The 14194-nt window shown below is 44.7% G+C and overlaps 1 protein-coding gene across 1 annotated transcript in view; it reads left to right on the top strand.

The window, feature by feature from the left end:
• Window positions 1-14194, top strand: part of lrmda (leucine rich melanocyte differentiation associated) — a 195120-nt gene that overhangs the window by 131427 nt on the left and 49499 nt on the right. The gene's annotated exons all lie outside the window — the stretch shown is intronic.

The raw sequence follows: 14194 nt of genomic DNA, 5'->3' as shown, positions 1-14194 counted from the left end.
CATTGCACAGCATCACGGCCCCCCTTCTCTCTATCATTGTTTGCACTTGTCTAATTGTCAAAAGCTCGCCCTTCAGAGTGAGTGCTGGCGGCTCCTTTTGAAGCGGCGGCTCTGTGGCGGTCTGAAGCCGGGACAGGAAGGTTCTTTTTAATGACCAACGCCTGACCTCATTCCGTATGCATGAACCCAGATCAAAGGCGACGGCGCCTGTCCACTCGGCCTTGTGTCGCCAAGTGTGACAGCCATCCAGATCAGGCCGACAGCTCACGTACACGACAGTCACAATCGCTTAATTATCCTGCGCATTTGCAATTATTCTTCTCTCTTTCTCCTGCTCTCCCTTTTTCTTCTGAATACACTCTGGCCTTTTTCCGGCTTGTGTGTGCTTGCGTGTGCGTGTGTGTGTGTGTGTGTGTGTGCCTGTGTGTGTGTACGGGAGAGAGATTGTTTGAAATGTGCTCCCCCCTCCACCTCCCTTCAGGGAATTTGAATGAACAGCTTTAGTTAAGATTTGATTTCATGTAATTGTGCAGTCATAAAATATTTACAGTGGGGATCATTTCAGAATCCACCCAAGAGTCCTAGTGCTGGATTTGGGGAGGTAAACATGGATGTAGAATGGCAAGAACAAAAGCCCACACTTGACAGGCTGAGCGCACAGTACAGTAGAAACAGAGCCGAAGGAGCCCAGGGCCTGTTGTTTGCACACACAAAACTCTGAATATGGCAAGTGCCAACCGTAGGGTTGTAATCTCTGAATAAATAAATAAATGAACGAATGAGTGAATGAATTGTGAAATTAATTTAGATGTTCCTTGTAATCCTCAGAGTTCTGATTTATAGGACATACAGTATGTGGTGTAGGAAAGTCTATGATCTCTTTTAGCATCCCACATCATACTAATAGAGCAGATGAGTTCTCCCCTGAATGATGTGCGTGGCTAGTCTTCCAGACAATGCCCATCTCTGTGGGTTTGCTTCATGTGCAAGAAGCTGGCTGATGCTCCGGCATCCCGCGATCGCGCCCGTCCACAAAAGCTGTCACGCCGGTGTTTCCAACGCGCTTGTTTTGAGCTAGATGAGACGTGATGTGGCAGCCATAACAAGCTCCGTGGGGCGTGTGTGTGCGCACTCCCCCTAATTGCCTTCATCATTGTCTCTGATTGTCTGCTGACCAATAGTGCAGGTCACCAATTAACAAGCTCCACCGACAGACCCACCACGCAATGAGGGCTGCAGAAGGATGTTGGCATAATTAGTTATTTGTGTTTTCTTTTATGTGCCGTCCAGTGGGGCGTCTTGCCTTCTTCTGAGAGACAAGGCAGCCACTAGCGGCACTTGCAGCAGACTGTAATTAGTGCATTGGCTTTTCCCAACATTCTCCATCGTGTGTTCTACAGACAGAATAGACCATAACCATAAAAAAATGGTTGCATAAACATAAATAGATTGTTTTTGGATCCTTTTTTTCAAAGTGTTTGATTTTGTATGGTAATATATAAGGAAATAATAATTAAAAAATAGATATCCTTCATTTTAATGGAAATATAACAAAAGAAATACAGGTAACATCAATCAAACTGGATTGCTGGGTTGATTGGATTTGATGTATTTTAAATCAAAACAATCCAACAGCACTTTGATTGACACTACATGAAATGCACAATAAAAAACACATGGTTTATGAATATTCGTAAAAATTTAGATTTTTGGAAATGAACTCTTCATATATTCTTTTAAATTGTTATTTGTTTTTAATTGAATTGAGGTTCTGCATGGTCTACCCACTTCAGCATGGGAAGCACTTCAAATGGCACTGAAATGGAAACTGGGATGATTGTTTTAACATGACGATGTTCTAAGACTGCACCCATATAATACAGCAGGGCCATATGAAAGATCTGATTCCTTTGATCATGTGCTCCACACTCCGTGCCTGTCCTGTCAGTGAACAGTGAGCATTAGTGCGCCGCGTCTGTCACATGAATGACCTCAGTGTGTACTGTATGTAATCTCATCCAGCGCGTATCAGTGTGGAGGAGCAGCCTGCAGCATATCCATGGAGAAGAGAGGGTAAACACAAGCTTCAGAAGGGGCTGGCCTGAACTTTTGAATCCTCGCTGCATCAGCCCAGAATGAAGTGTGACCATGCTTAAAGCTGCTTTTCAATCACGGCTCTGCCATGACACTTCATCCTCCATATGGTTTTCATAAAAGTGCAATACACTTTAATACAATATGAATACCATAACTACTATAACCTTTTCCAAGGCTGGCAAATTACATCCAGAATCATTGGTGTAGAAAACAGATTTTTTTTTTAAGGATTGTCATCTGAAGCAGGCTGATCCCGAGGCTGTTGCTCTTTGCAGTATGGAGTAAATATACACAGATTACTGGATTTCATCATGGTTCAGGCCGAGCCTTTCCAAACACTGGACATCTGAAATGTTTTGAAACACAAGCACCTTTGCAGTTTAGCTCAAGGAGACATTAGCGATGGCGTGTTGAAAAGCCTCTCTTCTCAACATTGATTTTCCTTCCAGCATGCACCAGTGGTCCCTACAACTGTATATTAATGTAAGTGGTACAAAATGATCTGTCTGTAGGCTGTTGTCTTTAGTTGCAGTGGGTTTGATATGATGGAAGCGAGGAAGGTCATTTTGTAGGCTGTAGTTATGACGACAGCATAATTGGGCCTCAGTTTTATTGGATTTCTTAGGCGGCAAATGAGAGCAATTTGACCAATGGGGGAGAGGGGATAAACAAGTACCTGGAGTAAACAAGGAAATTCAAAAAGGGTATTTAAGTATTTTTCCTCTTTCTCTCTCTGTCTCTCTGTCTCCAAAGGCACGGTTAGGAGCAGGAAAGTGGAAACCCTTAAGCTGTATTTTTGGGAAATTGGGCGTGCAGGAATGCCATAATGTGATAATTCTCTTTGAGCACTTGGAGGTCATGGAATGTGATGGCGTTAAACCGCATGGAGTCGCCGGGCTGCTTTCGGAAAAATGCATGTGGTGAAGTGTGGGCTAGTTCCTTAACTTCCTCTGGAGGTACCATGAACCGTCTATGATGTTGTCAAAGACTCTTTAGTTTAACTGGTCGTGTCTGTCAAAACACCCTGACAACACTTTGGCAACCTGCGCAAGCACGTTTTTGTTCCTCTTGGCCCCAAAGATTCTGCAAGAACCACAGGGTTCAAACCAAATGAATATTTCACCGACATCAGCATGTCAAAAGTATTTTCCTTTTTTCTCTTCCACTCATTTATTTCATTACAATGGATGAAGTAACCTCGTCTACTCGCTCCACCTCCCCCTTACCGAATGCTGTTTGGTAGCTACGTAAGGGTATAATGGTGCCTGAAATGTCAGTTAGATTAGGCTTGGATGAGGCATTGGATGTGACTTTCTTATTGTGATACCGACTCTCTCCCACATCCTCCAGTGGGTAATGAGAAGCAGACGACTGGGCCCGGACCCGAGTGTGGATGGCCTGAGCCAACCTCGAGCTCCCATCAGCTCCAGTCACAGGCACAGGCTTCTCCAGGCTAATTGATGGTGGCACGGCCAGGAAAGTTATGAAGTGGGATCCTTTCAGGGCTTCTCTTATTGTTAATCTGCTTTTCATCGCAGGGCGCAGTCTGTAGCAGGACAGCAGAGTCAGGGAGGAATACTTCACTCTGGGGCCCTGCGGATGATGGCTGGTGTGTTTTCCACTTTATTAGGCCAGGGGAAGTGAGATGGACAGACCCGTATTGTTTTTCTTTGGGCTGTAATCTCTCTTGTATGACTTGTAAAGCTTGTTGCCATATTCATCTCTTTGCTCGAGAATTATGAGTTCCCCGAAGCGTTTCCAACATAATAAACAGCCGGCAGAATGGCTGTCCACAAATGTGCCTTCAGTGAGTTTGCTGAATCATTTCACAGGATAAATCTTTCCTTGGAGACAAAGTCATAAAAATATCACTCTCGATGGGAAGCAGGAGCCCCGTGAAGCAGATCGCTTGGAAACAAAAGTTTATAGCCATTTCTTTAAGACAAATTTCACCTAAGCCGGCCAACCTCATTTTGCTGCATGACTTGAGGACTACTTTAAATCAGTGTAGATCACAAGGGCAGAATTATTAATTGGGTGCTTGATTTAAGCACTCCAAAGGCCTCATGCTTTTTACATGCACATTAGATGGCGGAGGGGTTGTCGAAAATGTAATTTAAGATGCTATTAGCAGCCGTAGTAGAGCAGAGAAAAATAAAGTTAACCAGTGTGCTGACCTTTTGAAAAATATGAAGCTCTCCTAAGCAATCTCACATGCTGATAGTGTAATAAGAGCTATGCTTGTGCCTTACTCCACAGGTTGGAGCAGCTCTCGGACATATCTGTGTTTCCGAGGCACGAAGGTGTCCCGAGAGTGAGTGTTTGCATTGAGGCTGGAAAATGCTGTCGTAAGTGATCTGGCAGCTGGAGGAAGAGGGTCAGTGTGAGGGCACCGTCCACAAAAAACACCCGCAATTACAGGGAGTGACTCATTGTGTCCACATAAATCAGATGACATTGCACATTATAAACAGATAGTAAAACTTTAAGGCAGATTTAATTGTTAGTAATAGTTGGGAGATTGATTTATGAACTTGTTCAAAGCAAAATGATAGGGGCATGTGACCTCAATGTCACGACAAACTCACTGGAGAAGTGATATGCATTTCAGCCTGAAAACAAACAGATGTTTTCCAGTATTTCTGCGGGGTGTTGCCAGGCTGATAATTATGCCTAAGCGGAAAATATGGGGACGTTGCTATGCGAGTGGTCTGGTGTTCGCTTTCTGTTATGTCTTTTGTCTGTTACTGGATTTCGCAGCTGACAAAAAAGGTCTCCGCCTGAACAATTATAAGTTGTAATGCAGTAAAGATCTGCATCATACTTGATGTCTCATTTATCATCATTACCTCTAATGCGCTCAGGGGTTTGTCATAGCAAACAAACTAAAAAAGATGGTGTTACAGGAAAAGATTTGAAAGACTTATTGCATATTTAATTGTGCATACTTGCTTGCTTGAACATCTGTTATTGGTTGTCTCTGAAAAGCAGCATGAAGATTCATGGAAAACACGTCATGTCCTTTTAAAGCAGGTCTGCCAGCATGTTTTGGACTGTCCCATCACTACACTGTCTACTCTGTTGTCCAGAGGTTAATAGCCCACCAGCAGACTTTTCTTTCAGTGATCACTGTAGTTTCACTTCAGTTACAATACTTATTAAATTATGTTTTTTCCAATTACAGCACGGAGACAAGTGGGTCCCAGTGTGCCAGTGTTCATTGTTTAATTACGGTTTAACTTTTCAGCTTCCCTCTGATGCTAAGACACTGCCAGACTAATTAAACACAGATGGCTTGTTTCGGAGGGGCTCTGTGGTCCTCTGTTGATGCTCGGGATGCTGCCAAAGTTGGGGTTCAGGAGGAGCCAGATCATTAGGCCTACTTAAAATAATCCCGTATCCAATTTGATCAGATAATGCTAATCGTGTCACTTTGAACTATGCACAAGCTAGCATGCCAGCAGCGCTAATGACAGGGCTGTGGCTCGGAGCTAACATTTTACACGCCGGAATGCAGAAGAGACGTGTCCCTCTGGGAGAGACCTTTGGAAATCAGATGAGCTCATTTGCCCTTTTTGTTTTCTGCTTCTAAATCATGCTGAAGACTGAATTTTGCATGAAAAAGATAGCTGAAAACCGTTTTGCTGTTTGTTATTTGTTCTTTCAAGCTGTTTTTGTTTATGACACAGCAATGCTGGGTCCCTGGTTCTTAGTCCCACCAGGACCATTAGCTCCATTAGAGTCCACACCACACCTCCCACAAATCGTGATGACTCACAACTAAAACATACATTTGTGTTGATTTGCCTGCCATAAACAAACACTAAGCTGTGTCTGTTTTTAATGACGTGAAAAAGAGATTGCACACAAGGAGAAGTGACATTAAAAATGATATTGTATTTTGTTCGTGCCCTGAGAGAGGGTAAAACACGACTTAAATCTCCCTAACAGCTCGTAACACACCATCAGTGACGATTAAAACGACAGCGTGAAGTTACGAGAACTCTGCTCGCGGCTCCGAGGAGTTGTTGACTCGCCGAAAGCCGAGGTGGATGCCAAATGAAAGTCGCCCCATTCAAGTTAGTGCTTACACAAGGCCTCTTTGTGGTTTTCAGAGCTTGTCAGACACGTCAGGCACGGTGAGGGGGGAAAAAAGTATATTGTTTCCAGCACTTGGATTCCTTTCCCTCTGACATCTGCCACTCCGTAAAGATGATAAATTCCTGCCTCATTAGCCAGGGGTGTGGGATTACAGACTGACAACACATTAATCACTCGCCTCTGTGGCAGGCCACACTCGCAATAGGCATTGTTAACAGAACTTTTCTAATATGTCACTCTCTTTCTGTGACAGGCCATAATCAATCATCCTGATTGACAGAGCTGATAGATTACACTATTTATACTTTGTGTAATGAAAGATAGCGTTTCCACCTACTGTCATGCCTGAGATGATGATAGCCCCCCAACCGCTGAATGGGAACACATATGTGCAAGAAAGGAGAGAGGGAGAGGGGGAGAGGAGAGAGGGAAGAGAGAGGGGGAGAGAAAAGAGAAGTCAGACAGACCTTGGAGAGGCATTGTGAACTTTGAACAGACAGTATTCTGTGACTTTGGTGGCTGGTATTTTCTTGTCGGGGTTGGCATTGTTTGGGAAGGCAGTATAGCTTTAAGGAAGTCCTCACGCCGACGGCGCTTTGTGGTCTGTGTCACTGTTGCCGGCAGGTCATGTTCAGGCAGAGAAAACTGTGCTTTGTCTACCTTTTAGTGTTTTGTTTCTGTGACCTCATTGTTGAAGTTGACACTTTTTTGTGCAGCTTGTTCACATGAGAAGGGAGAGAACATGGATAGAGAATTGCACAATGTGCTTTATGCTAGCCTCACGGTGTCTGTGTACAGTATTTACCCAACATGAAATCCTTAAAGCAAATGCTAATCTTTGCACTGTGATTTATTTGTACTGGTTTAGCCCATAATAGCAGGCGTTGCACAGGTGGTGGATGAGTCACCTTACTGTGTTGGGTGAGTGGCTGTTATATTCAAAAGCAAAAACTGTCTCTTCAAGTGAGAGGAGAGAGAATGGATTATCCGCCTTGTGCTTGACAGCATGTAAATCCCAGCCTTTTGTAGTACACTAGCACCCTGTCAGGAAATTACTTAACTCGGCCATATTTAATTGAGACAGGTGATTTACTCACATAGGTGGCACTAGCCGTAGCTAGCACGAGTGTTTTCCTTTACCTGCTTTTGCTGGCTGTAGATGCAGAATTGGGTGACATGTTCAATGGGTTCTGTCAGTTGTTGGATTGAATTCTCTGCCCATTGTCTCTCTGCATGGGAGCACATTGGTCAATTATTTCTGAAGCTGTCAACACGGCGAGACACTGTTATTTAGTCTGTGTTAACTTTGCATCATTAATACACCATTTGGACAGGGACTAATACACCATCGAGGCCAGTTATTTGGATCCCGGCAAAAAATAACCTTCAAAAAGGTTTGACCCCTGACCACTTTCGCTCTGGCCCGCATCTCCACCCATCCATTTCCTCCTGTCTTCCTGACTTACAGGCAAGAATAGCTGTTGACAAGCAGGGATTCAACAAACCATTGTTGTTCTAAGCTGTGCTATGTGGTGCCTAACATATACACTCGACAGGCAGAGTTTTTTTATATGATGATAGATGATATGATGGTTTTTTTTTAGGTTAGTCACTGTCCGTAAACTCTCCACTTGTCGGCCCATGAGGACAAGTTAATATATCTTAATGCACCTGTGGTAAATTTTATGAGCTGATAGAAAGATGCCCATCCAACATCCTGTTAAAATAATCAGTAACACTTAAAGGTAATATATATGTCGCTGTCGCTTCCATTACCCAATTGCATTAGTCAATTAATATTTCATTGTTTTACGTGACAGGGATTGACTGAGCCGTATTAGCTGTGTGACAGCACTGACTTTTATTTGCGATCAGCCGATTGACCATTAGGAAGACCTGTAGTAAATAAATAGGCTGGGTGGGTCCCGGGGGAGACGTGGCTGTTGAGTCGGATAGTGGGAGCAGTTAGGCGTCCAGGTTCAGGTGGAATGGACAGGGATGAGGGGTTTAAAGTTTAATCTGCTTCCGAAAAAGGCAAAACAAAAGCAGCAAGAAGGCAAAGTGTTTTGGCCTATGGATGATTAATGGGAAACCCAATCGAGTAAAGGCGTGTTGCGGTGCGGGACGCGATTAGCGCTTGACAGATACTGTAACAACAGCTTGCTTTTTTCTTTTCCTTGTTTTGTTCTGTATTCCTGCCTTTTTTTCCTCTTTCGACAAGTCAGAGTGCTCCATAATTAATGTCCCCAGGGGGCTACCTGCGGGTCAGGCTGGGGGTAGCCTGTCGGAACAGGTCGACCTGACGCCTTGGCTGGTGCATGTGGGCTGAGCAGGTTGGCCTGTGTTTGTGGTCTGGGTTGGGCTACTCACTGAAGGATCCCAGGCACTGGCTCAGACTACCCCCCGTCCGTGCGCTGAACCCCTCGGCCTCTGAGGGGGATTAGGGGGCCAAAAGGCTGAACTCCGAGCTTAAGTTGTCAAAAGCATCACAGCGTTTATAAAGACCTTACTCCATTTGGATGGATTGCATAGGAATCATGTAGCATGGCATGGACTAAAGAATCCAGTACTGTACAGTGTTGCTCTAACACTTCACAGAGTTGAGTTTTCTGAAGATCTTTATTTTGTCTTACACTGATTTACTGGGCTGAGAAGAAAACCTCAGCTTTCCATTTGAAAGGCATGTAAGGATTTGTCATTATCTCAACGGCTTTAGTGCTATGAGTACTTATTTCAGCCCATTTGTCTGGAGAGACCTATTCAAGGCCTATTCTTCAGTGTGTATACATGCAGAGGTGTATACAAGTGTGTGTGTGTGTGTGTGTGTGTGTGTGTGTGTGTGTGTGTGTATGCATGCACACACATGTTTTTGAGTGAGAGTGAGAGAAAGAAAAAGCTTGAGGCCCCAGTAGAAGCGCTGGCCTCCCACAAGGTCCTGGTGCACTGTGGAGTCGGACTCAGGTCCCCAGGGTCAAGTGCCACTCACAGCTCATTCAGCCCACACTCACACAGAGCCTGATCAAACGGCCCACGACACACACACACACACACACACACACACACACACACACACACACACACACACACACACACACACACACACACACACACACACACCAGCAGAAGTAGGCAAGGAGACTATGGAGTTCAGATTTGAGCTTCTTGAGTTTTTTTTTTTTTTCAACCTGTAACATGAATACAGACCATGACAAAAGGAGAAAGGTCTTTCAAAAATATGGATTCACTTGAAAGAAAAATAAAAACTTGCCCATGTTTGGATCAAGTCAGTCACATCTTGTTTTGTAATTAAGTATGTGTAACACAGGTGGGGAGAATGCTCTTGACTTCTGACATTAGTAAGGCTCTATTTATATCAGCAATATGACCTTCTGAATGCTGGTGTTTGGCAGTTAGCTGACAGATTTGTGGATGAGCCGTCCTAAATAAGGCTGTCACACACTTAAGAGCTTGAAACTCATCCAAGGTGTCATTAACCAAGGTCATTTCATACTGTCCACTGTCAGCTTTTGTTATGTAAATCCTACCCTAAAATCTAATGCTAACTAACTGCTGAAGGATTGAAGGAGAAGTCTTGTGGTACTGCTTAAAGTGACATTTTCAGTGAGTTTTGGCCCTTGCTAATTTAGCTCTACAGTCAGGCTAGTCTGGCACATGAAATGACATGGTGTCATCTGAGGGTAAAGTTTATTCTGACTGCTGGCTACAACACGCATACTTAAATTACCTCTTTGATTTGACAGAACCTCTGCTTCTGCCAGCCTATTTGGCCTAGTGCTCTGTCACCTCGGTACAAAGACTGGGCAACCTACTGTTGTGTTTCCATTCAGCCACTCTCTGTGTTTACCCCACAGCAGAAATTTACGTCTTCTCCTAAATTATTCTATTTTAGAGAGAGACAACTGTAAAGAGGGTTGAGAAATAAAACACAAATTTTCTAAGAGTGGCTAAAGCCTGTCAGGCAGTCTGTCGGTCTCTCTTTCTCTCAGTCCTCCCCCCTCCTCGTCCTCGTCTCTGGTCTCCACACAATAGTTTCTGGACACTGGATTCCTTTACACGCTGGACCCAGACATTTAGGTCAGTCAGACAGGCTCTCTCGCCAGATTCACCTGCCAGCCCGCGTTTGCCAGTGTTGAGATGCAAACTGACAATGCTGACCTGGAACACAATAACGCCGTCTGGACGAGTCTCTTTCTCTCACATTGAATAAGAGTTACAACTGTAACCTCAGCGCGCTGACATCTTAGAAAATGTTATCCCCGGATCACCCGATATTGGGACAGAGAACAGTAGGCAGATGGTGGCACAATGGACACCGCATCCGCGGGTCTGTGTGCCAACTGGCAGCATCCGTCAGCAGACTTGTTTGAGGTAATGGGAGACGAGGGACACCCAGCAAAGGCCCAGACTTTCATCACACCTTACCCCCCCTTAAGCACCACCACTCCGGCCCTTCTGCTGTAAAGTAATATTCAGCCACGCTCATCTCATGCATCCACATCCTGTCACAACTCATCTCATTTTCAGACAACTGAAAGCCTTTGTCCTGTCCTGTTGGCAGGAGAGATGATGTCCTTGTCATGTTTTAAAAAGATGCCTTTATCAATAGGTCGATTGTTCTAATTCCTATAGAAGATAAACTGTAATTGGTAAGTTTAAGGCAAAGGAAAATCTAAACAAAGAAATATTTCTTTTGTAGTCTTTGTGGTTTATATGTTTTTTTTCATCATCTTTGCCAGTTCCATACACGTTGAGACAGTACTGTTGGAGTTCTTTGTGTCCTGTGTGCCCATCCGTCTGTCTGTCTGTCTGTCTGTCTGTCTGTCTCTGTCTGCGTGTCTGTCTGCGTGTCTGTCTGGGCGCTGCCGAGGCTGTTTGTTTTGAAGGTCTGCGCTTGGCGTTTGGGGCAGGTGCTTCCTGCGGCTGCGGGCCCAGGCCGCTCTTTGTGCTCATCTCCCCCAACATGACAGCTCTCTCTCTCTGTCTTTGGTGTTGGAATGAGAGCTCTCGGGCGCGCAATGGGAGAGAGCAAGGCAAAATGGCGGCCTTTGCCTTGATCATCACAGGCTGGATCAATACTCTGTGTAGCAGTGCCAGACTCCTGATTCTGGGTCTTTTACGGCCGTCCAGTGGATGACTGCTCCTCTTAGCCTCTCATTCCATCTCTTTATTCATTATTATTTTGTTCCTGATATGAATCCCATATCTGTCTGGAAGTGCTTCTCATACTGAGAGTTTTGTGGTCTTAGTGTCATTGGTTATGTGCTAATGTGCTAGCCATTTTTTCTCAGTGTTCTCATCATTAAGCTTATTAGCTTTGATCGTGGCATCCACTAAAATGGCTTAGCTATAGTGTTCTTGTCATACATAGCTTTTAATAGGATTAGGGGTGTACAAATTGATGTTGCCAAATGTATTTATAATCTCCTATACTAAAGTCTTGCCAAGTTTCTTAGTGGCTCACTCTCATCAAATTGACTGTATAATTCTGAATTCACTGCTAACTTTACCTATGAAGCCATATAGACACACAATGTAGACATGTCTCCTGTCTCCATTAACCTCCTATTAACTCGAAATCAAGGTTAAATTATTTGATGGAGTGCACTGCACATTGGTGACTGACAAAATATTTTTTTTATTTTCCTAGAACTTTTAGAGGTGTTAATTAGGAACACTGAAATTCATCCAATGTAACCCACATGTCTGGTGTGTTTATTGTGCAAGCAGATGATATGAAGTCAGATAAGAACGCATGTGGGGCTTGTGATTATGTGGTTATGGAGTGCAACACCTAGTAATTATGTAAATTCCCTGTACGATGATGGGTATGACATTTTAAAAACCGTGCTCTAGCCTATATGCACTCTGTCTGATTAAATATACAGGCGTTAAATTCAAATTTGTTTCTTGTTGGAGATATGTCAGAGATATGTCAGATGACAGTGTTGATGAGAGCACCGGCAAGAATCACACCGTTAAACAACACCGTGAGATGCCTTTGCATATGAAGTGTGTAGCACGTCATGTCATTTCTGTCATTTTGTGGAAAAAGGCACAAGATAACATAGTTCAGCTGCCATGGCTCTGTGCCTGTTCAGTGACCTTATAAGTCTCCCATTTGTCACTCTCTTGTTTATCTTCCCATAAATAGATCTATGTCTGCAATAAGCTTAAAGCTGCTTTCATGATTTGTTTTGTCTTTTTTTTTATAATCGCTTCACTTCACGCTTTACTTTCATTTATTGTCAGTACATTTCTGAAATGGATCTGCTTGTTTCAAATGTCCGAGTGTTTCTTCACAATCCACTTATGTTTTTCCCCCTTTGTGCTCTTTCTCAATCATGTTGTCTCTCTCACATCATCTGCCTGTGGGGCCGTTGTTGGACACAATACAGTGGACTCTGTGTGCTTGTGTCTCAAGTTTGTTTTGCTTGTCCAGATTCCTAATTGTCTTTGTCAGGGATCTGAATCCTGCACTGCTGACACTTTACCAAATGAGAGCAGGAGTTTCATCAACACTTCCCTTCTGTCTCACATTGTATTAAAGACATGTGCCTCAGTGAGTAAGTATAAGGAATAGGTGGGTCTCTCTCTCTCTCGTCTGTGTGTGTGTGTGTGTGTGTGTGTGTGTGTGTGTGTGTGAATGAGATGCCCCAGGGGCTCTTACGCCCCAGCAGACATGTTTGAGTCACTGTTTTCTATTGTGGGTGCTTGTGCTGTGTCTGAACACACATACATACACACACACACACACACACACTCTCACTCTCCTGTTGCAGCTGGTGTCGATGAATACCTGCCTCCAGGGCCTCTTGGCCATTCTCTGTCTGACCCTGACTCTCTGCATGTCGCAATGCAACCGCAACACTGTGCCCCCCCCCCCCCCTCCCCTTTCTCTCTGCCACACACACACACACACACACACACACACACACACACACACACACACACACACACACACACACACACCCAGAGGCACATGCTGAGGTGATAGCTGGAGGCCTGTGATTTGAGGCTGTGCTTCCCACACAGGCTGTGTCAGCGGCGGCCGTGGCGCTTGGCTGACGTGCCTTCAGCAGAGGTGGCTCCTCTCACTGCTATTACGCCCTCCAGCCGAGACGAGACGAGACGAGACGAGACGCGAGGAGTGGAGGCCCCGGCAGCGCGGGCGGCCTGGCCCGAGCGCAGCGGAGATAAGAGCGCGGCTGAAACAGGCCAGGCCGCCGCGCTGCCGCACGCCTCTGTAAACATCTGTGTTCTACCCGTCACACTCGGCCCGGCCGCTGTCTCATCATGTTTATCCCGCTTGCCCCTACATAGTGCATGAGTGCCGGGGGGAAATGCGATCAGACCGCCACCTCTACACACACACACACATATATATATACACACACACACACACACACACATACACACTCACTCACACACAGTCGCAGGCATTTCATCTCAAGCTATGCATTCTTCAGAGAACGAGAGCGTGAAGCATTTGGATTTAGTGCTGTGCACGTAAGCATGTATTTTATGTTATCAGGAGAACAGAGTGAGTTTGCGTGTGTCTTTCTCTCTCTCTGTGTGTGTGTGTGTGTGTCTGTGCATTTTCTTCACCTCATAGAACCCATGGAAGTATTCATCTGTAATGTAAACAGCATCTCCTAGATATTAAGCATGCCCAGGGCCTCATTTCTTGTTAATGTTTTTCATTAGGAGGGCAACAAAGGCCTGCAATATCACATCACTGTATCTAGCATTAGGCCAAGGCCTCGATGAAGACCCACTGCTTCCTCTCCAGACAGCGCAGACAGATGTATAGAACGACAGCCGCGAGGGGGAGAAAAAAAGCGAGAGAGAGATAGAGAGAGAAAGAGAGAGAGAGAGAGAGAGAGAGAGAGAGAGAGAGAGAGAGAGAGAGAGAGAGAGAGAGACGGGAAAATGTGTGTCTGTTGTTCCTCCTCGACAGATCCTGGGTGGTCTACCA

The sequence above is a fragment of the Alosa sapidissima genome, chromosome 16 (genome assembly GCF_018492685.1).
Source record: "Alosa sapidissima isolate fAloSap1 chromosome 16, fAloSap1.pri, whole genome shotgun sequence".
Lineage (NCBI taxonomy): Eukaryota > Metazoa > Chordata > Actinopteri > Clupeiformes > Clupeidae > Alosa > Alosa sapidissima.
Note: the sequence above shows the minus strand (reverse complement) of the source record. Positions and strands in the feature narration are given on the sequence as shown.